Consider the following 27,387-nt stretch of genomic DNA (forward strand, 5'->3'; position numbering starts at 1 on the left):
GCAGATAGTCTGGACGTACCCTTAGTTTCTTTCTCTATACTACTCATGACTCCAAGATCTTTTTCTTGAGTGGTAACAGCTAATTTAGACCCCTTCATTTTATATGGATAGTTAGGATTTGTTTTCCAATGTGCATTACTTTGCATTTATCAACATTACATTTCATCTGCCATTTTGTTACCCGGTCACCCAGTGTTGTGAGATCCTTTTGTATCTCTTCATAGTCTGTCTGGGACTTAACTATCTTGAGTAGTTTTGTATCAATCCTTCAGTCCTTGAAGGTCCACCTGGTTTTCCAGTACCTTCTGAAACGTTATGTGGAGAATCTCTTTCCTGGCCACTGCACTCTACCACCACCTCCAGTAGCTGTCCAGAGCAAAGAGAAGTATGAGTTCCAGGAAATTCTACACTCCAAACAAGTTTGAGGCAAACTCTGTTATATTGTGGACTGGGAAGGTTATGGGCCAGACGATCGATTGTGGGAGCTGGTAGAAAATGTCCATGCTCCAGAACTCTCATGCACCTTCCATCAGAAATGACTCCTGAAACCAAATTATATGGCCCCATGAGGTACCCTTGAAGGGGGAGGGTACTGTAAAGGACCAGCATGTAGCAGAGTGGTCCCCTGGAAACTTGGTAAGTACAGCTGGCCCTGATAGAAGCTGTCTGATTGACTGAGCTACTGGATTGGCTGCAGAACCCGGTAGCCTGATACTTAAGAAAAAGATTCTCCACATAAGTAGCAGCTGCAGTCCAGAGGCTGCTTAACTCATTCCTAGCCTGTAAATGTACTTGGTACTGTTTCTGCCTCCACTGTCTCTAGACTTGCTTCTGCCTCAGCCTCAGCCCCAGTCCCATGCTGTTCCTGTTCCTGCTTCTTCCCCTGCCCCTAGCTGACCTCTGACTCCCAAGCCAGACCCTTCGCTCTACCTTCTGCTGTGACTCCGGCTAACCCTTTGGCTTAGGCTTTAGTTTCTGACTCCCAGGTATGAAAATCTGCACTTTTGAAAATCTGATCACTTATTTAAATGCTTAACTTTAGGGAGCCATTTTTACAAATATGGCCTACAAGTATATCTTTAAAATCCTAGCTATCATTACAGTTTTATTAAGAAGATTATTTTAAAAGCATTATTCTTTTGTCCAAAGAGTAAAAATATATAGAGAGATGTGTCAGACTTTCAGCAGTTTTAATTATAGTTTTATTAGAATCATGGAAGTAAACAAATTATCCTGGTATTTCAGTTTATAGAGAGAAGACCTTTATTTATAATCCTGCAATTACACATTTAGTTTCCCAGGCATATCAGAGATAAAGAATGTGAAATGAATTTGAAAAGACATGGCTTGATTCACACACTCTGTAACCACAGTTGTATAGTTTCCATTGACTTAAATGGAATTACACCAATGTAAAACTGGTATAACAGCTTGAAGAATGAGGCCCACAGCTTCTCACCACTATACAACAGCTCCAAATTAATAACAATTCAAGGTAAAAGATAATCTTCAGTTAGAAATCAATGAGAAATTTGTCTTATATATCTGATGGACCAGGTCCTCTCATCTGACTAAGGCTGTTCTCAGCGGAAGACTGGAGGTGGTGAGAGGACTCAACTTGTCTTTTGGTCATTTTTGCATGTCCCCCATTATTGTTGACTGCCTCAGTAACAGCCAAGTAATCCTATATCTATTACAATTGTTTAAGGGCTATTCTAATCTGTGCTGGCTGCCAGGGGCCCCAAACGGTCATTCTGACATCTGGATATTGCTGGAGTGTAGCAACACCCTTGCCATGCCCACGTTTTTCCCCCAGTCACATTTTTTAAGCTAGGGAACTGAGTGCTACAGAGGCTATATGCCACAAAAGGATATTCCTGGGGTAATCCTCTATTGGCTGGATTCACTGATTTTAGGGAAGCTTTTCGTCAGGAAGGGGATGCAAAGCTCGCCTAATGAACTGCAGAATCTGGCCCCATATGCTCAAACTAACTAATTTGGAGCTGTACCTATTCTTAAGCTATTTAGAGGCCAGGCAAATTTTTGTTCATCTGCCATCGTATGGAAGGGTGTGTCATAGAAGAGACAGGGAGATATAATAATAAATTGCTGAAGTGTATTTTTAATATATAGGTCCAGAACCTTGAGTGGAACAAAATTGTCAAGATTATTTTAAGGTAGCAGCTGAGGATTCCACTAATATAGGAAGCCCTATGTCAGCCCCTGTTGTAGGGGATATTTTAGAATGGGCACTGAACTGAGGAGGGAGAGCATCAGAAGCAGGAAAGGGCTATCTTGGCTGGTGAGTGCCCCTTGGGAACAAGGTAAGATGGAAGTGATATTGTACTAATTTTCAGTGGGTGGCAGTTTGGCACCCTGTAGCCCCCAGGTTCCAGGGAGGAGTTTAAGAATACAAGTGCTGCACAAGAGTGTAGCATGTTGTGTTTTAACAAAGTACAGTATCACACCACTTTGTTCTCTTTGGGTATGTCTACACGGGGATAAAAATCCTGTGGCTTGCCCAGGCCAGCTGGCTCGAGTGTGAGACTCAGGCTTCAGGCCTAAAAAATGCTGTGTCGATGTTCAGGTTTGGGCTGGAGCCCAAGCTCCTGACCCTCCAACCTCACAGGGTCCCAAAGCTCAGGCTGGAGACTGTGTCTGAACATCTTCACAGCAATTTTTAGTGCTGCCACCTGAGTCAGCTGACCCAGTGTGCCACAGGACTTTTATCCTCATGTAGACGCACTTCTTGAGTTTTCTAATGCTGATTTTACTAGACTACTAGACTGTCAGAATGCTTTTAACCCTGAGTCCTTGCAGTCTGGGAGTGGAAATGTCAAGGTTGCCCTGACTTTTCTAGGGACACAAGTTTATGGTGGAGATGACTCATTTCACCTTCTCTCTTTTCACTTTCCATATAGGGCTAAGCAAAATCTAGCTTAGAATTCTTTTTCATTCAATTTATCATTCTGCATATGTTTGACTTTCATATTCTTTCATTTTGAAGTATTTTCTATTCAATTTTATTATTGGGTACATTAAATTATTTTTAAAATATATTTGTTTTATTGTAGCTTCTCTAGCCAAAACTGGGGCATCATTGTGGTAAGCACTCTACAAATACAAAGTTAGGGACAGTCCCTGGCCCAAAGAGTTTACAGTCTAAATCAGGGGTCGGAAACCTTCAGGACATGGCCCATCAAGGTAATCCGCTGGCAGGTGGTGAAACATTTTGTTTACGTTGACCATCCACAGGCACAGCCCCCCACAGCTCTCAGTGGCCGTGGTTCACTGTTCCCGGACAATGGGATCTGCAGGAAGCAGCAGGCCCCAGGAACATACTGGCCACAGTTCCCTGCAGCTCCCATTGGCTAGTAATGGCAAACTGCAGCCACTGGGGGCTGTGTCTGCAGAGGGTCAATGTAAACAAAATGTCTCGCAGCCTGCCAGTGGATTACCCTGATGGGTTGCATGCCAAATAGACCAGGGATCGGCAACCTTTGGCACACGGCCCGCCAGGGTAAGCACCTTGGTGGGCCGGGCTGGTTTGTTTACTTGCCGTGCCCACTGCTTTGGCCGATCGTGGCTCCCACTGGCCGTGGTTCACTGCTCCAGGCCAATGGGGGCTGCGGGAAGTGGCGGCCAGCACATCCCTCTGCCCGCGCCGCTTCCCGCAGCCCCCATTGGCCTGGAGCGGAGAACCGTGGCCAGTGGGAGCCGCGATCGGCCGAACCTGCAGATGCATCAGGTAAACAAACCGGCCTGGCCTGCCAGGGTGCTTACTCTGGTGTGCTGTGTGCTGAAGGTTGCCGATCCCTGAAGTAGACCAACAATCCTCAAAGAACCCAATTGTTATTTTGTCAGCTTCTAATGCAACCTTTACCTATTCAACTCTGTCTCTGAATGCTGTCTCCAGTCCTGTGCAAAGAATGATAAATGACTATTATAGTGAAATCTTTACTGAGGACCATCTCAACAGGTAATCCCCTGTCTGAAGAGACTAGTTTAAAGAATGCCAAAGTTTCCAACACAATTTTGTTCATCCTTTAGTTAAAGACCACCTCCAGTAGGCAATCAATTTTCACTCGTCCCCTGGGTGTTCTCTCAGGAACAGGTTTCATTGTACTGCTATAGAGAAAGAAGGAAGCTTGCAGTTCAGTATTGTAAATTCTGTTACATTTTTCCTTAGTTATATGTGAATCCAAACCCTTCAGTTGGAAAATTGAATTCTAGATTTAAGCTTCCACATTTGCTCTGTTCTGATTCCAAAACAAACAGCTTACATGAAAATACAATTAAAGTACATATTATTTATTCCATGACAGAAAGTCTATGGGAGTTGTTTACAAATTACAAAAGAAAAATCTCATAGAACAAAGAGTTTGTTTTTCTGGCCATAAGTGGCACCTACGTTTGAGTAGAACAAAAGACTTGTATGTCTTCTAGCCCAGAGGATGTCATTGCTTCTTTGTTTAAAATAATTATGTAGTAGTCTGTTTTAATGTTTTGAAGACAGGTAAACTTTCCAAAGCGAGAATGAAATATTCCCATTAGAGCTTTCCCATATTTAAGCACTTGTGAAATGAAACAGCCTGTAACTCCTCCTCTTTCACTCTTTAAAATTAATCATGAAGAAAATAGAAAATAATTGCTAGGTAACTCTGTAGGTGCCACAAATGTTTATGGCATGGTAAATCATAATATGTCTAGGTCAGTTCTGCAAGGCTATCTGGATCCCTTGGCAAGCTGGGTCCACTTTGTGCAACATGCATTTTAATAAGCCAAATATGATGTGAATACACCAGGGGTCGGCAATCTCTGGCACGTGGCTCGCCACGGTAAGCACCCTGGCGGGCCAGGCTGGTTTGTTTACCTGCCGCATCGGCAGGTTCGGCCAATCGCGGCTTCCACTGGTTTGCCGTCCCAGGCCAATGGGGGCATCGGGAAGCAGCACGGGCTGAGAGGTGTGCTGGCCGCAGCTTCCTGCCTCCCGCATTGTCCTGGGATGGCGAACCGCGGCCAGTGGGAGCCGCAATCGGCCGAACCTGCAGGTAAACAAACCGGCCCAGCCCACCAGGTTGCCAACCCCTGGAATACTCTATGGAATAAAGAAAGTAGATCACTCCTATAAGTGGGGGGATTGTAATTCGCAAAGGACTTGGGGCTAGTTCCACAAAGGGGACTTAGAGGCATCATTGCATCACTCAACTTTTAGTGTCCTGATTTCTAATGGAATACACCGCCCTTAGTTAGGTGCCCAGACTTCCTGTATAATGCATGGGATGACTTAGATGCCTATGAAAGGAATCCACAAAAATCAGCAAACAGATCAGGGAGCTACCTAAGTTAGTCAACAGGAAACGCCAAGGAAAGGGGTGAGTCTTAACCCCCTTTCCTGAAAAGGATTTAAGCACTTAACTCCATATTAAAGGGAGCTACCTATCTCCACTTGGGATTCACAGCTATAAACTCTCTCCTGGTATGTGTGCTGCCTAAGTCCTTTCTTGCAAAAAAGAAGGAGAAAGAGGGTGGATGCTCCTCTTACACCTAATAACCCAGTGGTTACAGAACTCACCAAGCTGCTGGGAGATCTCAGTTAAATTCCCCCACCCTCTGCCCCAAAGTAGAGCAGGGATTTGTGCCCACATCTCCAGAAAGTTTCCTGACCACAAGGCTATGGGATAGTCAGGGATGGGGATGGAGCTCCCTTCATTTCTTCTGTTGAAATTTCTCCATTTTGTATAAATAATTAAATAGTCATTCAAACAAGGGTTAGTGCCCTAACAAGCAAGCTATAGAGTCATTTTCCCACATTCTCTACACAATGAATATTTAATTATTCATAAAAGGTGGATCAGCCTGAACAACAAAGATTGAGCGACTCATCCCAGAATACCATATATTCCCGTGGCTAGGACACTCATTCACATTGTGGGAGACCAAAGTTCAGGTCTCTGCTCCATAGCTGATAGAGGGGCAGTTTGAACCCCAGTCCACTGTTTCATGGGTAAGTACTTTAACCACTAGACTAAAGGTTACAAGGGAGCAGGGACTTCCTTGTCTGGAATTATGTGAGAGGCCAGACCTGGTAGCAGCCTCTGAGAATGCCTACCAGATCAGACCTCCAATGGGAAGACAGATAGGGCAACACTTAGCTTGAGGCTCCTGACAAGGCTTAGGCATGAGGTAGGCTCCCAGGTTTCAGCCCTTAGGCAGCAGTATGCACACCCAGCATCAGAAATTTAGCTGCCTAAGGGATTTTATCACTGGAAATTTAGCAATAAGGGAATTTAGGTGCCTAGGATTAGGTAGGGATTTTGAGGATCTAAATTTTGGATTTAGGCACCTAAAGTGGCAATTAGGTATCTTTGTGGATCTAGCCATTGGTGGTTTTAAAGGATAACCAACTTAACATGAGCCCATAGCTGAATTCTTGGATGGATAAACAGGGAAATATTAAAGAGGAGCAGAGCAATGCTAAGCAATGGTAAGATCATTAGTGGAATACTGAGTCCAGTTCCGGTGTTGGAAATAGTGCAAAGGGTTAAAAAAAAGAGCCACAAGAATGGTTCAAGGTTTGGAAAACTTTCCTTACAGTGAGAAACTTAAGAAGCTCAATCTGTCTAGAGTCCTGAACTTAGGACGGAAGAATCCCATTCACTGTTACAGACTAGGGACCGAATGGCTAGGAAGCAGTTCTGCAGAAAAGGACCTAGGGGTTACAGTGGATGAGAAAGCTAATGGCATTTTGGGCTGTATAAGTAGGGGCATTGCCAGCAGATCGAGGGAAGTGATCATTCCCCACTATTCGACATTGGTAAGGCCTCATCTGGAGTACTGTGTCCAGTTTTGGGCCCCACACTACAAGAAGGATGTGGAAAAATTGGAAAGAGTCCAGCGGAGGGCAACAAAAATGATTAGGGGACTGGAGCACATGACTTATGAGGAGAGGCTGAGGGAACTGGGATTGTTTAATCTGCAGAAGAGAAGAATGAGGGGGGATTTAATAGCTGCTTTCAACTACCTGAAAGGGGGTTCCAAAGAGGATGGATCTAGACTGTTCTCACTGGTACCTGATGACAGAACAAGGAGTAATGGTCTCAAGTTGCAGTGGGGGAGATTTAGATTGGATATTAGGAAAAACTTTTTCACTCAGAGAGTGGTGAAGTACTGAAATGGGTTACCTAGGGAGGTGGTGGAATCTCCTTCCTTAGAGGTTTTTAAGGTCAGTCTTGACAAAGCTCTGGCTGGGATGATTTAGTTGGGAATTGGTCCTGCTTTGAGCAGGGGGTTGGACTAGATGACCTCCTGAGGTCCCTTCCAACCCTGATATTCTATGATTCTATGATTCTATTTAGATCAGGAGTCAGCAACCTCTGGCACGCGGCTCGCCAGGGTAAGCACCCTGGTGGGCTGGGCCAGTTTGTTTACCTGCCGTGTTGGCAGGTTGGGCTGATTGCGGCTCCCACTGGTCACGGTTCACCGTCCCAGGCCAATGGGGGCGGCGGTAAGTGGCGAGGGCCGAGGGATGTGCTGGCTGCAGATTCCTGCCTCCCGCATTGGCCTGGGATGGCGAACTGCGGCCAGTGGGAGCCGCGATTGGCTAAACCTGCAGACGTGGCAGGTAAACAAACTGGCCTGGCTTACCCTAGCAAGCTGTGCTTACCCTGGCAAGCTGTGTGCCAGAGGTTGCCGACCCCTGATTTAGATTATTAAAGTTTATGAGGTTAACCTGATCATAGTCTATAAGAATCTAACATATAGAGGAGATTTCTGGTATTAAAGAGATCTTAAACCTACTAGACAAAAGCATTGTAAGATCCATGCTTATAAGATGAAGCTAGAGGCAAACTGGAAATAAGGTAAATATTTTTACAAACTATGAGTAACTAACCATTAGAACCTCTTACCAAGGGATGTGATGGATTTCCCTCACTTGAAATGATTCTATCTAAAGTATTTAACTATCAAAATGGGATGTCTTTCTAAAAAGATGTAATCATGAAGATTGTTACAGGAAATATTGGGTTAAATTCTATGGAGTATGTTATGCACGAGATCAAACTAGATACCATAATAGTTGCTTTGTTCTTAAAATCTATGATTAAATGTATCTATGAAGAACCCTTTCACCATTAATTTCCAGATAAAGTCTGAGGGACATTGGTAGGGGATTTTTGTTATCACATTAGCTCTTATAGAGGGCATTTCATCAGTAGATCTCAAATCTTTTATGAAGAAAGTCAGTATCATTAGCCTAATTTAACAGATGGGAAAACTGAGAAGCAGCATCACCCAACAGACCAGTGGCAGATCCCAGATTAGAACCCAGATTTTCTGAGTGTGTGTCTGTGTGTGTATTTTCACTATTCTAATACCAAGTGACAAAAAAAAATCATTTGGGATCTGATCTATAGCTGATGTTAATCAGCATAGCTCCATTAAAGTCAAAGGAGATGCATTGTTTTTAAAAAGCAGTAATCTGATCATATATTTATATTTGATATCAAGAAATGTTATAGGTAGGCTTTATGATTACAAATTCAAATAATAGATTGCTTTAATCTAATTCAAAAAAATAATTAGGGGCAACTGAAATAGATGCTATAATCCACTGTCATAGAATCATAGAAGATTAGGGTTGATGCCTCAGGAGGGCATCTAGTCTAATCCCCTGCTCAAAGAAGGACCAACTTCAACTTAATCATCCCAACCAGGGCTTTGTCAAGCCCTAAACTGTGACAGGAACCAATCAACATGAGGCATTAAGTGCCTACAATATTTAATTTAAAAAATGACGTGAATTTTCTTCATGTCAAAGGTGTCTGGTTACACGTTTTGGAGCATTTATTCCTCTTTTTGTCTGTTGAACCAGGTACAACACAGTTAATGACAATGTTATGTAATTTGTGCAATAGTGTTTAGTTAGAATTTGTCCTTGACTACCAGAAACCACGCTGTCAAACCACAGGTTTTTTTGGAGTAGTGCAATTCTTTTAAGCCTTTGCAATTATGCTTCTTTTTTTACATGGCTAGAATCAGGAAAGTACAAAGCTCCCTACAGTGTTTCACAAAGGTGTAGGGATAAATTTCAATATTTATGAAAAATGTTATCAATTAAATTATCATTTATTCTAATTTTAGGTTATTGGAAGATCATTTATGCCTTTATTAGTTCTAAAAGATATTTACCATTACTTTAATACATGATAATTGGAGAAAAGTAGTTTACATGCTTTTCACTTTGTTTATTAAATTACATGAAATGTTCAAGCTAAAGAAATCCCTAAGAATTCTGTCACCCCAAGTTCAAAAAAGGAGAACACAATGTTTACTTACCCCAATTATATTTACACAAACTCGAGAATGCAGCTTTTTAACTTCTGTTTTGCTGTAACATTCTATACTCATTTATTTTAGATTCTGTTTTGGAAGACAAGTGTTATTTATTGTGATTCATGTATTGCATAGAATATGTAATTTGCAAATTGTAGATGTACTGCAAATGTTAAAGACCATTTGATCAGAACAGCAAACAACCACCAAGATTGTCTTATCAAAGACAAGGACTTCTCCCTCTAGGATGAGATAACAGTTTTCTGTAATAAAACCAAGTCATAAAAATGGGCTTTTCCCACAGTCTTCTCTCTGTGTAGGAAAAAAAAACAACAACAAAACAAACAAACACCTTCTGTTTCAACCCCCACAAAGAGTTATAGAAATATGTGAAAATAATTTATTTTACAGTTACTTTGAAGTTCTCATTCATAACTGTAAAGAAAACAAGTATACTTGGGAGTTGTTATGGTTACATCCAATCCCATTTTTCCACTTAAAGGTGAAAATCTGTATTTATCCTTCAATGCTTAAAGAAGTCATATGTTTATTCTGAGATGTTTATTTACAAATGTTTTGTATCTAAATGCAAACCTTTACACAATAACTGCCTGTTACCATTGTTATGTGGCTTGTAACATGTTTATGCAAATATAGCAAGGTCATATAATACTATAATTGGTTACTAATGTAAGAAATCATTTAAGTATGAAATTACTGGCATTGGTTGAGGAATTAATTAATTATATGGTAATGCTAAAGCAACTTTTCAGCAAACCCCAAAAGTCAAGAATTACTTTTCCAGAGATTAGTTAAAATAAATAAATAAATATATATATATATAAAAAGACAAGCCTTTTTGGATGACCATGTAAATGACTGTGCCACACTTTTAAGCAGGGACACCATTGTCTGGCTTTCTGGCAGACAGGGAATAGTGCTTTACTGGTGCAGAGGGGGAAGAGAGGCTCAGAAACTGATACAAAAAGGGAGAGTGGGTCAGAATGGTGATGCTGTCTAATCTCCAGGGACCGTAAGTGTTGGGGAGTTGATTAAGCGCAAGCCTGGTGGGAGAAGACCCTTTTTCCTGGACGAGGAGGATCACCACCCACCTTTCCTCCCCTTGATATTGCAAAATACAATGTTTGGTCAGAACTTGCTGAGGGCATCACACTAGCCACTCCTTTCTACGGAGGCTGTGAAGGAATTAGTTCCTCACTATCAGATTGGCCAAGACGGAGTGGGGTGGGTTTCACCTTCACCACTGCAAGTTCAGGGAGGATTTTGTTATGATGAGTAGGGACGAGAGTTAGGCTATGATGTTGCAACTCCTTATGTAAGTGTGGGGTAGATGTCCAGTGCAGGTGTTCCGTAGGGAAGGTGTACGGTGACCAGCTAAATGGCTTGGTAAAGGACTTAAAAAGGAAGTATTGGTTAAAGGAGAGAAAAGGTGGGGGGTTCAGGATCCTGTGACTGGTATGGCAGAGAGCCAACCCCCCTTTCTTATGGCCCACTTTAACTCTTGTTTGAGTTTCTGGTAAGATCCAAACGATGGGCGGGGGACTCCCTGAGTCAATATTGAATGAACATGGAGTTACCTGCACTGTACACTTTTATCTGCCAGGTAGTCCCAGACATATAAGAATAAAGTGGCAGCCTGATTAAAACCAAGTCTCCCCTGTCCTTCTTTTGGTATAGCCAGACACTTTAAATATTCTCTAAGAATTAAATTTAAAAGTAATATTTTGAGAGTGGAAAGACCTTTATATAGAAAATAAGGGTGCTAGGACTCATTGGAAACATAATTTCAGTTCCTGCTAAACCCTGGAATATAAAGGAATATCTCAGAAAATGGGCTAAATAAAGGAAAGAGTTAAAACTCTAAACTTTAAAGATACTGAGTGTTTTCAAACACAAGGTCAAAAGGCAGTTATCACCCTGCTGCATATGCAGCAGCAGACTGCTTATGTATGAGCTGAAGATTCTCCTAAGACTATCCCATGAAATGGCTGAGAGGATGAATGGGTGACGGCAGCTGATATTTAAATCCAGCTAAGCCCCAAAAGAGGAATGCCTTCCCCCTCCTGTGAAATGATGGAAGAAGAATATAAATCTATCTGAACTGAACAAGTAACAGTCTGCTCCCATCACTCAACTTCACAGCACTCTCATCTCAACACATCCTGTTCACCTCTTTACAAGCAAGCAAGCAAGTAACAGCAACCACACAGCTAAGAACAAAAAAAAAAAAAGGAGCCAGCATGTAGAATAAAAATAAGCAACCTTATATTAGAGCACTTTTTCTGCAATATGAATTGGTGTGATGGAGTTTGCAAAAGCACTACCAAGAAGTTAAATTTACTTTTTTCTTGTCATGATTTTAATGCAATATTGAAATGCTCATTGTAATTTAAGATATTACAACAGCTTATCTGTTAAAAACCAGAGGGTTTAGGCAATATATTCCTGGAAAGGAGACAGAAGATAACTTTGGTAAACAGAGAGAAACAGTGGGATTTAATTTGGATTTAAGATTCTTTAAGATTTAACAGATTGTAACCTAAGTAACCATTATTTATTGCTCATTTGTGTTTTGTTTTCCTTTCCTTTTCCATTTCTTTAATAATAAAATAGTCATAGAGATTAAATAAGATTTTTTTGCTTGTCTTAATCCCAGTATCCCCTAAAGCATGGAGATGTGACTAAAATAACAGGAGTCAATGCCTGAATAGGCAGTAACAGACAACTGTTAAGATTTGACTTCTCATTTCTTGTTTCATTAGACTATACAATTTTAGTAGTTCTTGGGAATAAAATTACTTGGCACTCAATAATTTAAACTTGTCTCTCTCCCCACAAAATGGTGAAGACCTCAGAAGAAAATCAATGGAGTCAGATGCACTCTTCAATGCTAGGACATACCCAGCACAGATGTGTGAACTATCTTCTCTCTCTACATACCTTCCAATAAACAGAAGAGATTTCATTAATAATATTGCTTAACTTTCTGGCCGTGAGCTATCATATGTTCCAAAAATAAGAAATTGTCAAGATGCTGAGCATCTACAGATCCCATTAACTTCATCTGGAGTTGTGAGCACTCAGCACTTCAGAAGTCATACCTAGGGCACCTCAAGTTAGGCAAATATAAAATGAGTGAGCACTTCTTAACATTTTGCTTTTGACCTGTTTAACCTCATATAGAAGGTCTGTGACAGTCAGGGACAGACCCCTTGTAACCACGGGTCACAAACGAGAATACCAAATACAGGACAAACTGCTAAGAAATAGGGCAGACATACCCCAAAACTGGTGGTTATTCTCCCATAAGATATACCAAACCAGCTACAAAAGTAAATTTCTTTTTCACCACACTGGGTAACAAGAAGTTAGAAAAGCAGTCTCCTTAGGCATTCTAATCCTTGTATCACCACCAAAAGCACTAAACTTAATGATTAGTGATTATCTAAAGCTAATTTAATGAAACAAAAGGGTTCTTCTGATCCCAATGGACCAGACACATACCCAAGTCAATATGTAACTCAGGTCTTACCCAATAGTCACACTGTTGTCAATCCTTTAGTATGTAAAATCTGAAGATTTATTTATAAAGAGAAAGAAAGAAAGGTGATAGTTAAAATTGGTTAATAGAATCAAATACATACAATAAATGCAAAGTTCTTGAATCAGTGATGGAATAAACTGATGACTTATTAAGTCTCTGGTTGCTTCCAAATCATTGGAAGATCCTCAGTCCTTTGGTTAGAATGTTCCCATTAGTATAAGTTCATAGTCCAGAGGTTTGAGCAGGAAAGAGACAAAACTGAGATGTTTCCAGGGCCTTTTATAGGTTCTGCCAAGTGAAGGGAATCCCATTGTTCTCACTGTGGAAAATTACATGGAACAAGATGGTGTTTGGGGTCACATGGGCAAGTCACATGTCCATGCATGATTTCACTTAATCACAGCAGAAGCCGTTACCTATACTCTGATGGACCATTCGCAGGAAAGTCCATTAAGTGTAGATAGGTGTTTCCCATGGTCCATTTTGAGTTAAATGTTCCTTGATGAGCCATTTAACTTGAATAGTCCCTTCAAGATGTACAGGCTAAATACTTTGTGGACATTACCACAGGAGAAAACATATTTGAAATACAGCTATAAAGTCAATACTCATAACTTCAAATACAAACATGATAAATGCATACACATAGCATAATCATATTCAGCAAATCTTAACCTTTCCATGGACACCTTACTTGACATACTTTGCACAAGATTTCTTGCAATTATAGAACAGCAGTAGCAACAATGATCTACATGGTCATATTTTAATTGATAATGTCACACCCCTATTCTTCAGGGCTCTACTCTAGTGCTTAGTCACATAATCATCTCTTCTTGCAGTCACTGTCATATTCCTACCCTCTAGCTTCTGCAATGAATGAGGCTGGGGATCTTACAGATGAACATTCTCATTGACTGCATAATTCTGCCTCATTCATCACCCATCCTATGTACTGAATGTAGCCCCATTGAAAATATGGCTACATACATATCAGTCAAGGATTGTTTTTTTAGCATTTCAGTTGAACCTTTGCCAGATAGTTTATAGGCAACCCATGGACTGATTAATGAGAGTAGTATCAGTCCCCATATTGAAAATGAAATATGTGTTTTAAAAGAAGTAATATGGAGCATAATCTTTACAAGCTCTGACATGGCATTGTTTAGTGACAAGTTTAATTAATAGCCATTTAACACCACAGTCTTACATTTATCAGTTCAGCTTTTAGAACCATGTCAAACTTTCAGTCTGAACCTAAAGTGAAAAATATTCTTTAAAAAAACCCAACAACTTATAAGTACATTTATGGCTGTACCAATTTATAGGGAGAAGCATCACTAAAGTAGAAATTAACTAATTCAACTACCGGTATTTCAATAGCATTGCAAGAAACCTTGCTTGTGCAATTGTTTATTATTTAATTGTAAATGCAGTCAGTTTTAAAGTGTTGCCTGACACTTCACATTCTCAAGAGGAATCCATTAAACTATATTTAAATAATTAACAATGGTAGCAGCATGGTGATTTTATAGCACCAGTACATAGAAACTGGTTACATTTTTTAAAGGCCCTCACATCTTTTCCAGAGGAATATATGGATTACTTTACTGGATGAACTGTGTTATCTTAGCGTAACACGTAAGATGTACTACTGTGCAGTAATTTACAAAAAGGCACAAGTTTTAACATGAGACTTCAAGGACAGCAGTTTAATCTATTTGAACCAGGCCCTCCAAGATATTTAGGTGCCTTATTTGCCTTGAAATCAAAGGGAATTTGTCACTTAAATATTTTGGAGGATCTGGGCCTTTGTAATTATTATCGGTTATTTAAAAGCAATAATGTTCATGAGGCTGATTTGTTGAAGCACCAGATACAATTACTTTCCAATAGATTTCAAGTCCCATTTAATTACTGATGATGGCATTAAACTACCAAATTAACTTCATTGCTATCTAAAAATATTAACTGGTCAAATAAGGTGATTACATTTTCAACAGAAGTGTATCTGTTTTAATTTACCAAGTTTCCAGTGCTTTTTTCACTTGTTATGGATACACTAGAAGTGCACTGACATACTTCACCAGGTGCTACCTTGATTAAGCAGCCAACCATTTATGGCTCCAATCCTGCAAAGATTTATGCATGTGTTTAACTTCAGGCAGTATTAGTAGTCCCATTTAAGTCAATAGGACTACCCACTATATAAAGTTGAGCATGGTCATAAAACTTTGTAGGAATGGAGACAGAATTTGGAATTATGGGGCAGGTCTTCATGTAATGTAAATGGTCTCACCTCCATTAATGCCTAGCACTTTTAAAAATCCATCTATGTGCCTATCTGTATCTTTAGTCTCCCAAACACCTATACAAAATCTGGCTATAAGTAATGTATGCACTTCTGAAAATTCTACGCTTAACTGTTATATTCCATTCTAACTATTCATAAGTTTTCTTTTTTTTTTAACATAACATTTTAGATTAATCTTTGTCTGAAGATGGTATTGTGAAATGTGAAAAATATTTGCTAGGTTGCATCAATATTATCAGATAGAGTATAAGAGACTTTAAAGTTCAATCATATTTACATTACCTCCGGAAATCTGTAGCATTTTGCCATGAGAGAGATTAGACCCTGCTTGAGTTAACATTTTATGCATGGTACACAAAAGAAAAATCACTGATACTCCTGTGTAATTTATGTGAAATCTGTATTACAAAGAGCTTGTATTTTATGAGATTTTTTCTAATTTTCAGAAGCGGGAAATGGTTATAAGCGCAATAAAAATGAGCTGAAGAAGGATGGAAACAACACAATATCTATACAAAAGAACAAAATTTAAAATCTATATTTTACAAATCTATTTTCATGCAAAATATATGGCATGATATTAATATTTAATATCCTGGGACCAACACAGATGCAACACTGCAAACATTAATATTTAATTTTACTACATATCACATTTTTGTTTAAAATCTACTTTCATACCTTAAATTGTTGGCTGTACTAGGAGAATATATATTCATATTATATATTTTGCATTGATTTGATATGGAGTAGAAGAGAACATTATCAAGCTTTGGAACAGCCCGCTTTCAAAAATCTTAAAAGATGGAGAAACTACAGAACCTGCACCAGGAAAAAGAAAATCAGCCTTCTGCTGGTGGCATCTGACTCAGATGATGAAAATGAACATGCGCCAGTCCGCTCTGCTTTAGATCATTATCGAGCAGAACCCGTCATCAGCATGGACGCATGTCCTCTGGAATGGTGGTTGAAGCATGAAGGGACATATGAATCTTTAGTGCATCTGGCATATAAATTCCTTACGATGACGGCTACAATAGTGCCTCTTCTCCATTCCAGGTCTGGGAGTCTTCCTTTTTGTGTATAAAAGGAGAGGTTACAGAATCCAATAACTGACTGCATGTGCAAATGGAATTGGAATATGTACATATATGCATATTATAGGCTATCTTGCAGCTAAGTGTCTGACTGTGAAATGAAGATGCACAGCAACAAATACCTGCCATTTTCTCTGTGTTAATGCCCATACAGATTTTCATTCTTTCTACTTCATTCAATAAATATTGGCTAGAGGATTAGTTATTTTTAAAAGCAGAAAATATGTGTTGCTTTGTCAGCTCAAAGTTTAGGAATGTAAGCTATTGCCTCTAAAGTCATCATTATTAAAGGTACTAGAGCATTGACATCAATTAACCTAGATACAGAGGCTAGTGTTTAAAATATTGACCAACAAACTATAATTATTAAAGGTAGCCCTTTAGATACCAATACTTATTAAAATTCTCCTTCTCTTGTTTATATTTGTGTGTGTAATACCCATACATACACACGTTTCGGAGGGGGGGGGTGTATTTAAAAGGCTCAATCTTCAAAAGCAAAAATTGCTATTTGTTTATAGCAACAAAGAAGCTAATGAATTTGTCTTCCAATCTGGAAACTGAAATCTATTTTTTAAGAATAACATGACCTTTAAGATATCAGACTATATTATTCTTATTTACAATATATGTCTTGGCCTTGTATCACCTACTCATGGGAGTATTTCGATTGAGTTTATCAAATATAACCCCATCCTTCCCAAGTACACATTTCCATTATTAAGTGTGGTTGGATCAGACCATTACCATTAGATAGCAGAGGAAAGTGAAACAGATAGCCTGCTTTCTTTTTGCTTTTAAGGTTTGAGCATTTTAATTGCTTAACACATTCAGAAATTCTCTGAGCTAAGTCATGCAAGGTGAAATTGTTTTTCAGCCCTTGAGTATTTAAAGCTGAATCAATTTTATTTGGACACAGACACATACACAAAGATAGCCTTGAAATGTCTATGGTTTAGTTTGTAAATTTCAATGACTATTCTGAAGACAACTGTAACTGTTAAGTATGATGTGGTTTTGAAAAGAAAACATTTGATAAGTTTTTAAAAGTATTAAAGATGTGAGGAACTATAAAGTAGCATCTTGCTAAATGCTAAATGCTCATTATACTTAATTCTTCTTCATGGTTATATGTTATTGCCCATGTTTTACACCAATTCAGCCAAGGTGGGGTTACCATATATTTGTGTTTTCACAGACATTTCCTCTTTTTTTTATCCTATGCCCTCTGTCCAGGCAGATTTTTTCAAATAAGAAAAAATGTCTGGGATTTTTGTGGAAAAGATGTTGAAGCTCATAAAGAGATGGCTCCAGTCCCAGTTGATCCCTCTGCTGCAGCCACAGCTGCCAGATACTTCCCACCCAGGCCCCGGCTCCCTGCACTGGGAGGTGGAGGGCAGGGAGGTGCTGATGGCTGGCTGGCTCTATGTCCTGGGCCTGCACCAGCTACCCTGCCACTGTGACAAGGAACAACACTACCCCCTCACGTCAAGAGTGAGGATGCAGGTACCCCCTCCAGCACCCACCAAGTAGTCTTCCCAGCACACACACTCCCAATGTACCACCCCACCCCCCATATACCTGCCAGCACTGTCCTCTTTTTGGGAACCTGAAAGATGGTAACCTTAATACAAGGGAATAGTGCATCTTTTGCCCTTTTTTAATGTGTTCTGTGTAACCAAGAAATTCCAACACATATTTATGTTTCTCAAGACAGGCTTCATGATGTTCCTGAATAACAGTCTATCAAAAGGATGATTTATGTTTGAAAAGAGTGGAAAAAAATAAAACATACATAATAAAACATATCCAATCATAATTTGGTAGTCTGTTTAAATAGGCACTTATAGGCAAGAAATCAGAAAATGAGTCTGCTAAAATCTTTAGCAGCTTGTGGTACTCTGTCACGGATTGCCCAAGTACAAATTCACTCTCTAGTACACTCGGAGGTCAAACAGTCACAAGCTACCTCTAACTATGAACAGACTGGAAAGTTACAATCTAGCCATCAACTTTCTTTAGCTGCTAAAAGTGCAATAACAAAAACATGAGAATAAACTAGACTACACAATATTGTTTCCCCTTCATCTTTGATTGTTTATTTTTAGCATATATATATATATATATATATATATAAAATCCAATATATATGGACAGATTCAGTTTGAGCCTGAGCCAACACTCACCGAAGACACTGGAAAGACCCGCATCTCGCCTCTGCCCAATTTGGCTTCTCAGCTCTAGATCATACTCCAAAATCACTTGCATTAAGATATTTTTTCCCCATAGGTGTCAAATGGATTATATATTGATAGACTGTCTCATTATTTGTTTTGTAGATCCTCTGATACTCTACCAGTGGCAAATTATTCTCATGTTTTCATAAACACTCAGCATTGGTCTAGCTGCTCCTATTAAAATGATTGGAACCACTATGAAAATCCCACCCATAATGCTTGTACAGAAAACTATGACAACAGATGTAAATATTACCAGAACTAACATTATTTAAAGTACATAAAACTGTAAAACTACTATTCAGACACAGTAGCAGATATAATCAATTTTGTGGGTACATGCATGCATATATTTTTATTTAGTTAAAATTTGTGATGATTTATTTTTAGTGTTCTAATTAGTGTTATATTATCTGATAATGTCATTGTCAAGTTGAAATGCAATGCAATATGGCTCTGATTATATTTTGGAAGAAAATGTATCATTATATGACCTGGATGTAATTTAAGCATAACAGTATTTTTTTATTTGTAATTGCTGCCTTTTATCTTAGCAAATGCCTCGGTTTATTTTTTGCCAATATGAAAAAAAAGTTTTGTGAATGAAAATGACTAGCAACCATTTTGGAAAGCAAAAACTAGCTGTTTTGCATAGAGCTAGTCTTGAAAGCAAAAATATGGCCCGTAGGAAAGACTTGCTATAATATAATAGCCACAATAAAGGTCATAATGTTGACAGTTCTGTTGCTTTTAAATCTGCTGCCTTCACATCCTGGGCTGGTAATGCTATGACAGTCTCTTGGGCAATGAGGCAAAGAACATGCTTTGTAATTTCACATTAAGAATAGAACAGAGAAATAAGAATAAGAATAGAGAAATACGTTTATTTCACCAAATGATTGAACTGTTGGCGTGAATGTGTCACTGACTATAACACTTCTGTTAACTTATATGGCAGTCATGAGGCATACATGCTAGAATACATTTTTTAATATTTACCCATAAGAGTTGCTTTATAGTGCTGGAGATTTGAAAAGGGAAGAACCAAAGAAAACAGTTTTATAAAAAAAATCCTCTTGTGATATTACTCCATTAAGAGGTTATATGGAACCTTAAATACAAGTGGAAAGGGGCTTTTTTCCAAGGAGTACAATGAAGTTTCTTTTTCTACATTAAATACAGGAGTACAATGAAGTTTCTTTTTCTACATTAAATGTGAGGGGGCTGCATGCTGCCACATGCTATAATTTTACAAAATGAGTGGTATGAACTCAAGAGAGTCCCAAGACTGTATTACTATGTTTTTTTAAGCTAAGCTTAATAAACATCAGATTGCTGCATGGAAATTCTACACAGAAAGTATCTCAATCTGTGCCTCTCTCAGTCTAGTGAAATTTGTTCTTTGTTTTACATGAGCTCAGAACTTATTCGCTTCTAAAAAACAAAGAAAATTTACACTTCAAGTGAAAATGATCATTTAAGTATTCTTGGTCTTAATAGAAATTATGCTGTTTTGCTTGACAGAGTGTTCAAGGGCACTTGTGGAAAATATTACCCTTGCAACCCTAGTAACGTTAGTATCTACCTCAGATACGCAAATAGATCTCCTCAGAGTCTGGTTTAACTTGTGCATCTGGATTTTCAAAAATACACAAATAGTAAGCAAGCTTTGTCAATCAATCAACATTCTTTACTGCATGGGAAGAGTTGTATTTCTTGTATATTTCTTCATCGATTTTACTTGTACCAATTAGCTGTATTAAAATGCCCAGTTTTGTTGAAAACTTTCCTCACGACTCAGTTTTTCTAACCATTTTCTCATGGTTGTTGATGTCCTACAAATATGAAGGTCACACCTTGAATGTCTGTGTGTTAGACAGCCCTGGTTCAGCAGCTCTGACCCCAGGAACCTCTCTAAATAAAATCATAGAATATTAGGGTTGGAAGAGACCTCAGGAGGTCATCTAGTCCAATTCCCTGCTCAAAGCAGGACCAACACCAACAAAATCATCCCATCCAGGGCTTTGTCAAGCCAGGCCTTAAAAACCTCTAAGGATGGAGATTTCACATCCTCCCTAGGGAACCCATTCCAGTGCTTCACCACCCTCCTACTGAAATAGAGTTTCTTAATACCCAACCTAGACTTTCCCCACTGCAACTTGAGACCATTGCTTCTTGGTCTGTCATCTGCCACCACTGAAACAGTCTAGCTCCATCCTCTTTTGAACCCCACTTCAGGTAGTTGAAGGCTGCTATCAAATCCCCCCTCACTCTTCTCTTCTGCAGACTAAATAACCCCAGTTCCTCAGCATCTCCTTGTAAGTCATGTGCCCCCTAATAATTTTCATTGTCCTCTGCTGGACTCTCTCCAATTTGTCCACACCCGTACTGTAGTAGTGGGACCAAAACAGGACACAATACTCCAGGTGTGGCCTCACCAGTGCTGAATAGAGGAGAATAATAACTTCCCTCAATCTTCTGGCAATGCTCCTACTAATACAGACCAATATGCCATTGGCCTTCTTGGCAACAAGGGCACACTGCTGACTCATATCCAGCTTCTCATCCACTATAATCCCCAGGTCCTTTTCTGCAGAACTGCCTCTTAGCCAGTCAGTCCCCAGCCTGTAGCGGCGCATGGGATTCTTCCTTCCTAAGTGAAGAACTCTGCCTTTGTCTTTGTTGAACCTCATCAGAATTCTTTTGGCCCAATCCTCCAATTTGTTTAGGTCACTCGGGAACCTATCCCTACCCTCCAGCATATCTACCTCTCCCCGCAGCATACTATCATCTACAAACTTGATGAGGGTGCAATTAATCCCATTATCCAGATTGTTAGTAAAGATTTTGAACAAAACCGGCCCTGGGACTGACCCCTGGGACAGGACACTCTGCTTGATACTGGCTGCCAACTATACATTGGGCCATTTATCACTACCTGTTGATCCCAGGAATCTAGCCATCTTTCTATCCACCTTATAGTTCATTCATCCAATCCATACTTCTTTAACTTGCTGTCAAGAATACTGTGGGAGACCGTATCCAAAGCTTTGCTAAAGACAAGATATATCACATCTACCACTTTCCCCTATCCACAGAGCCAGTTACCTCATTACAGAAGGCAATCGGGTCGGTCAGGCATAACTTGCCCTTGGTGAATCCATGTTGACTGTTCCTGATCACCTTCCTTGCCTCCGGATTCCTTGAGGACCTGTTCCATGATTTTGCCATGGACTGACGTGAGGCTGACCGATCTGTATTTCACTGGATTCTCTTTCTTCCCTTCTTCCCTACAGCCCCATTGTGGCTTCCATCAGCCTTGATTACTACTTGCAGGATTCAGAGTAGCAGCCGTGTTAGTCTGTATCCGCAAAAAAAAACAGGAGTACTTGTGGCACCTTAAAGACTAACAAATTTATTTTAGCATGAGCTTTCGTGAGCTGCAGCTCACTTCTTCGGATGCATAGAATGGAACATCTGTTTGAAGAACACAGTTTGAAGAAAATTTCAGACTGGCAGTGTGTTGGAGTCATCCTGCAAGTATGTTCCATTCTATGCATCCGAAGAAGTGAGCTGCAGCTCACAAAAGCTCATGCTAAAATAAATTTGTTAGTCTTTAAGGTGCCACAAGTACTCCTGTTTTTTTTACTTGCAGGATGACTCCAACACACTGCCAGTCTGAAATTTTCTTCAAACTGTGTGCTGTGATGTCTAGCCCTCTCCTGGACATTTTAGAGAAACAATAAGGTTTCTTTGTTCCTCTATATATCACAGCTTATTAACCTAACTGGGGTAAATACACCTTTCCTTTTAAACACAGCACGTCATTTGTTTGTAATAAAAATATAACAAATGTATTAACTACAGCACATAGGTTAAGTGAGGCCAAGTAAAATGAATAAATTTAGAAAGGGTTAAAAGCAAATAAAGGTGAAAAACATGCATATAAATGTCTAAAACTTAATCTAGCAAAATACAGGTGTGACACTGGCAGACCAGCCTATCTTTGTATGACCCATAACAACTTAACAGGAGACATTACAATTGTAATTAAAAAGATCCACTTAGGGGTATCAAAGAAATATTAATTAGGCTAGCAATCCACAACTCATTCACTTTGTATTGATAAGAATCAAAGAATACTTGCTAAGTGTATTTGTCTATGTTTATTTATATCTTGTTAGGAGTTTAACAGTGCAACCAGAATAGCTTGAACATGTTCATTCCCTTTCATGTCTTAATTGCCTTAATTATGTACGAGATTGTGTCCAGTTAACCTTAGGCTCAAAGATAAAAGCTACTGCAGGAAACTAATAATATTACCCACATTGTCTTCAGTTTAACTATCTATGTTATAATGAAGTATTGGCTAATTGCCTTATGTGAATGAATGTAACTAATTTACTTGTGTATGCATAGGACATAGAAGATTAGCTTCAAAGCAAAAAATCTGCATTGCCTATTCTTTCCTGGGGGAAGGTCCTGCTGTGACAATTTCTGTGAGGCTTGTCAGCCTGCTCGAAGAGCTATAAAGGAAAGCTTCGGTCCTGATCCTTTCATCTCTAGTTTCCTTAAACTTTGAACAGTGAAAATATAAGGCAGGGATCGGCAACCTCTGGCACATGGCTCGCTAGGGTAAGCATCCTGGCAGGCCAGGCCAGTTTGTTTACCTGCCGCATCAGCAGATTTCGCTGATCGTGGCTCCCACTGGCCACGGTTTGCCATCCCAGGCCAATGGGGGCGGCGGGAAGTGGCGTGGGTGAGGAATGTGCTGGCCACGGCTTCCTGCCACCCCCATTAGCCTGGGACGGCGAACCACGGCCAGTGGGAGCCGCGATCGGCCGAACCTGCTGATGCGGCAGGTAAACAAACTGGCCTGGCCTGCCAGGATGCTTACCCTAGCGAGCCATGTGCCAGAGGTTGCCGACCCCTGGTATAAGTCATAAGATGAAGATCTTCCAAATAATTATTTGAAATACCCTGGAAGATACATGGAAGTACTTGAACAGATTCTATACCTGGACTGTCTGTTGGACTATAAATCTTTAAAATGATTCCAGAAAGACTTTGACAAATCAGCAGCCTCACCCTTTCTGCTATAAAATTGACCTAAGAACTTTACACATATTTGTATGTATATTGATCTTTTAACCCTTTGCCACTCTTCTTTCTATTACTAATTACTATTAAACTGATACTATTAAACTATTGGCATCAGTGAATTATAGGGTAAGAGCTGAGACTCATAATGATCCTGCAATAAGTTTCTAGCCCTTTGGGATTGATGAACCTCACATATGCTGAATCTGGTTTTCAGTAACCTCTCACTATATTTGATGTGGCTGACTAGATAGGATCCAAAGGCTGAGATGCGGGAACTGTGTTCGGCTTCTTGTTAACCAGTGTGGCACCGCAGAAGCTGTTTTGTTACTGGCTTGGTGAATCTAAGTATAGAATTGGGAATTTGGGAATTGTCTGCCCTGATTCTTGCAGTCTGTCCTGAATGAGGCATTCCCAGTTGGCTCATCAGACACACAGTCACAACAGGTTTTATTCAAGATGGTTTCTCACCTGTATTTAAAGTCCCAAGACTTCACTCCCTCCCAAAGCCCAGCTGAAGGCTCCATCTTTCTCAGCTTGTAAGATCTACATTCCCTTGTGTCTGTCTAGTGATGCATGCCAAAGATGGCTTCTAGCCTGGCTTATATCTTCCAAAGTTCACTTTGTTTCAAGATGCAGGATGACCTTATGTTGTTGTTTTATCCCCTTCCTGTGGGCTTCCCATCCCTCTGTATATAAATAGGGCTTCCATTATTTTGATTTCACCATGCTTAATTTACATAATAGACAGGTAGACCTCTGCCTTCTTTCTTGTCTGGGAGGGAACTATGTCTCTCTATTTGGCCAGATACTTTAAAGCATTATATTAGTAAGTATCCATATTTCATCACATAGTGTTAATACATACATTTCACAATAATATCACTAGTGTGTCACTGACTTTCAGAAAAGACCTCATGCTATACACTTTTATAATACAGTAATATTTTATACAACCAGTTAATTAATTTGCTCATTGGTTGTAGTTCAGCCCCCCTGTCTTTATCAAACAGTAAACCTTTGAAATGGATTCTTATGAGGGTTACTGCTCAAAATAAAGTTTATTCAAGCTGTGAGGAAGGCAATATGGGAGTCTAGTGGTGAAGGAAGCTCCAGGCTCTTTCTTCCCCTACTTGTTAGCTTAAGAGCAAATTGTTCTGTTTCTGGCCATTCTCCTTCTCCCCTGATGTATTTATGGTCACGTTTACTGCATGTATGTAAATATGCAACTTCATTGTTAAAATATATATTCCCTTGTCTAAGGCACACTGTTTACCAACTTCCCCTGACATGCTTGATTTAAACATATTTTAGTCATATTTGTAGAATATATACATAACTCTTAATATCCACCACATACATACACCACACAAGAATATTAATGATTAGTGAGCTGTTAATTTTCAAATGATACCTCACAACGCATATTTTGTAGAAAGATTACAGTAGTGTGTAGGCCCCACCCTATAGTCATTTCATCTAGACCATATTTCTCTAGATTGTTTATGAGAATGTCAGGTGGGACTGTCCCAAAATCCTTACTAAAATCAAGATATATCACTTCTACTGTTTCTCCCCTATTCACTATGCCAGTAACCCAGTCAAAGAAGGAAATTAGGTTGGCTTGGCATGATTTATTTTTTGACATCCCATGCTATGTATTGCTTATATTTCTATTACCCTGCAGGTGCTTACAAATTGTTTGTTTAATAAATGTGTTCCAATATTTTCCAGATATCCAATTTAGGTTGACTGGTCTATAATTTCCTGAGTCCTTCTTTCCCAGTCCTCTGGTTCTCACCCATCCTTCATGGGTTATCATTGATAAGTTTGCAGATGACACAAAAAATGGTAGAGTGGTAAATAATAAAGAGGACAGGTCACCGATACAGAGCAACCTAGATCAGTGGTTCTCAAACTAGGGCTGCCGCTTATTCAGGGAAAGCCCCTGGCAGGCCTGGCCGGTTTGTTTACCTGCCTCATCCACAGATTCGGCCGATCGCAGCTCCTACTGGCAGCGGTTCGCCACTCCAGGCCAATGGGGGCTGCAGGAAGGATGGCCAGCACGTCCCTCGGCCTGCACCACTTCCTGCAGCCCCCGTTGAGTTCAACTCAGATGAAGCAGTAGTCAGAAAACTCTATAGGCTCCACTACATATATCTGATCACTGAGGTAGCTTTCACATACACTCTATCCAATCAACTATCTGATTCCCCTTTAGAAAATGTAAATGTAGCCTTCCTTCCTTAAATTAGGAAGGACATCAAAAACATCCTTTAACCTAGCAACATCACACACTGATTATAAGTAAGTTTTATCAGCTTGTAACCCTTTAGATTGCTTTGTTCTGTCAGTTACTGAAGCTTAACAATTAAAATCCCCCAATTAAGAAAAAAAACCTGTCAAGACATCAATAAAAAGGGAACAACCTCTACTAAAAAAAATCTTTCCTCAGCTTGTGACACTGGTTCACAGATGGTGACAGAATACCCCACACTCAAACAACAGAAATCAACTAATAAACCCTTTCCCGGCTGTAGTTCTACTACCCTCTGCACTGACACTGCTGAAGTATAAAACAGTGCCCCTACACCATCATAAGTATCAGGCTCTGTGAACAAAAAAGAGGGGTTCTTTCTCCAATTCCTCTGAGCTCCTGAAATTATGCCTACAGCATTGTCTTGTTTCCTGGATCCCCATTAGATCTAAATCTTGCCCCACTAAAAAACAGAAAAATCATTTGCCTCTGGCGCATGCTCAGGGTGGAGTGAGCATTCCACACTTCAATTTTAAACCATCTGTATAAAGACTCAGGTCCAAGTACTCACAGTGAAGGGAGGAGGGGTGCAAGAGCTTCACTCCATAGGTTGTAATGGAAGAAATTACATAGTATGGTTGTCAAATAACTTTGTATGGATTTTTGAAGGACGCATGCAGGCTTTCTAGCAGAATATTATCTGAATAGATTAAATGTGGCATTAGGAAATACCATCCAGGGAATAAACCACCCAGGAAGTAATTTAATGGGCTCCCCTAGAATGTAATGGTAAAGGTCAGTTCAGTAGCCAGTGAGGATCAGGCTTCTGGGCCAGCCTCCTCACACTCGAATCATATACTGCTGATATGGCATCCTGGGATAAAGCTGCTACTGTGAGGCGGCTGGCCCAGAAGCCTGATCCTCACTAGCTGTGCCTGCCACATTGGATTTCTTCTTAGGCAGCCCCTCATGGGACCCATGGCTGGGAAGAGACACCTCAGGGCCTTCCTTATTGTCACTGTTCCTCTATCATGAGATGCCTTTGCGTTCCCTCATCAGAACTGGGACTTCGCTTTGTGTTGCTGGGAGTCTCACGGCCAAGAAAAAAAACAGATTCTAAACCTCTGAAGATTCTAGACAAAAACAAAAATGCTTCTTTGGGGCCACTTTTCTCTCTGGTCGATTCACATTACAGAGGGAACCCAAGTACGACACCCCTCTCCCCTCACAAGGGAAGGGGGCACAACAGGCACAACTGACCTTTACCATTACATTTCCAATACAGCCCAATTGTGGCAAAACTCCACTGTATTCCTGACCCTCTTCCAGACCCCATGCAAAGGATGATATAGAAGACATGTCCTTAAGCCGCTTCCCAGAGTAAGGGTACGTCTTCACTACCTGCCATATCGGCGGGTAGCAATCGATTTCTCTGAGTTTGATATATCGCGTCTCATCTAGACGCGATATATCGAACTCCG

The sequence above is a fragment of the Mauremys reevesii genome, linkage group 1, assembly GCF_016161935.1.
Source record: "Mauremys reevesii isolate NIE-2019 linkage group 1, ASM1616193v1, whole genome shotgun sequence".
NCBI classification, from domain to species: Eukaryota; Metazoa; Chordata; order Testudines; family Geoemydidae; genus Mauremys; species Mauremys reevesii.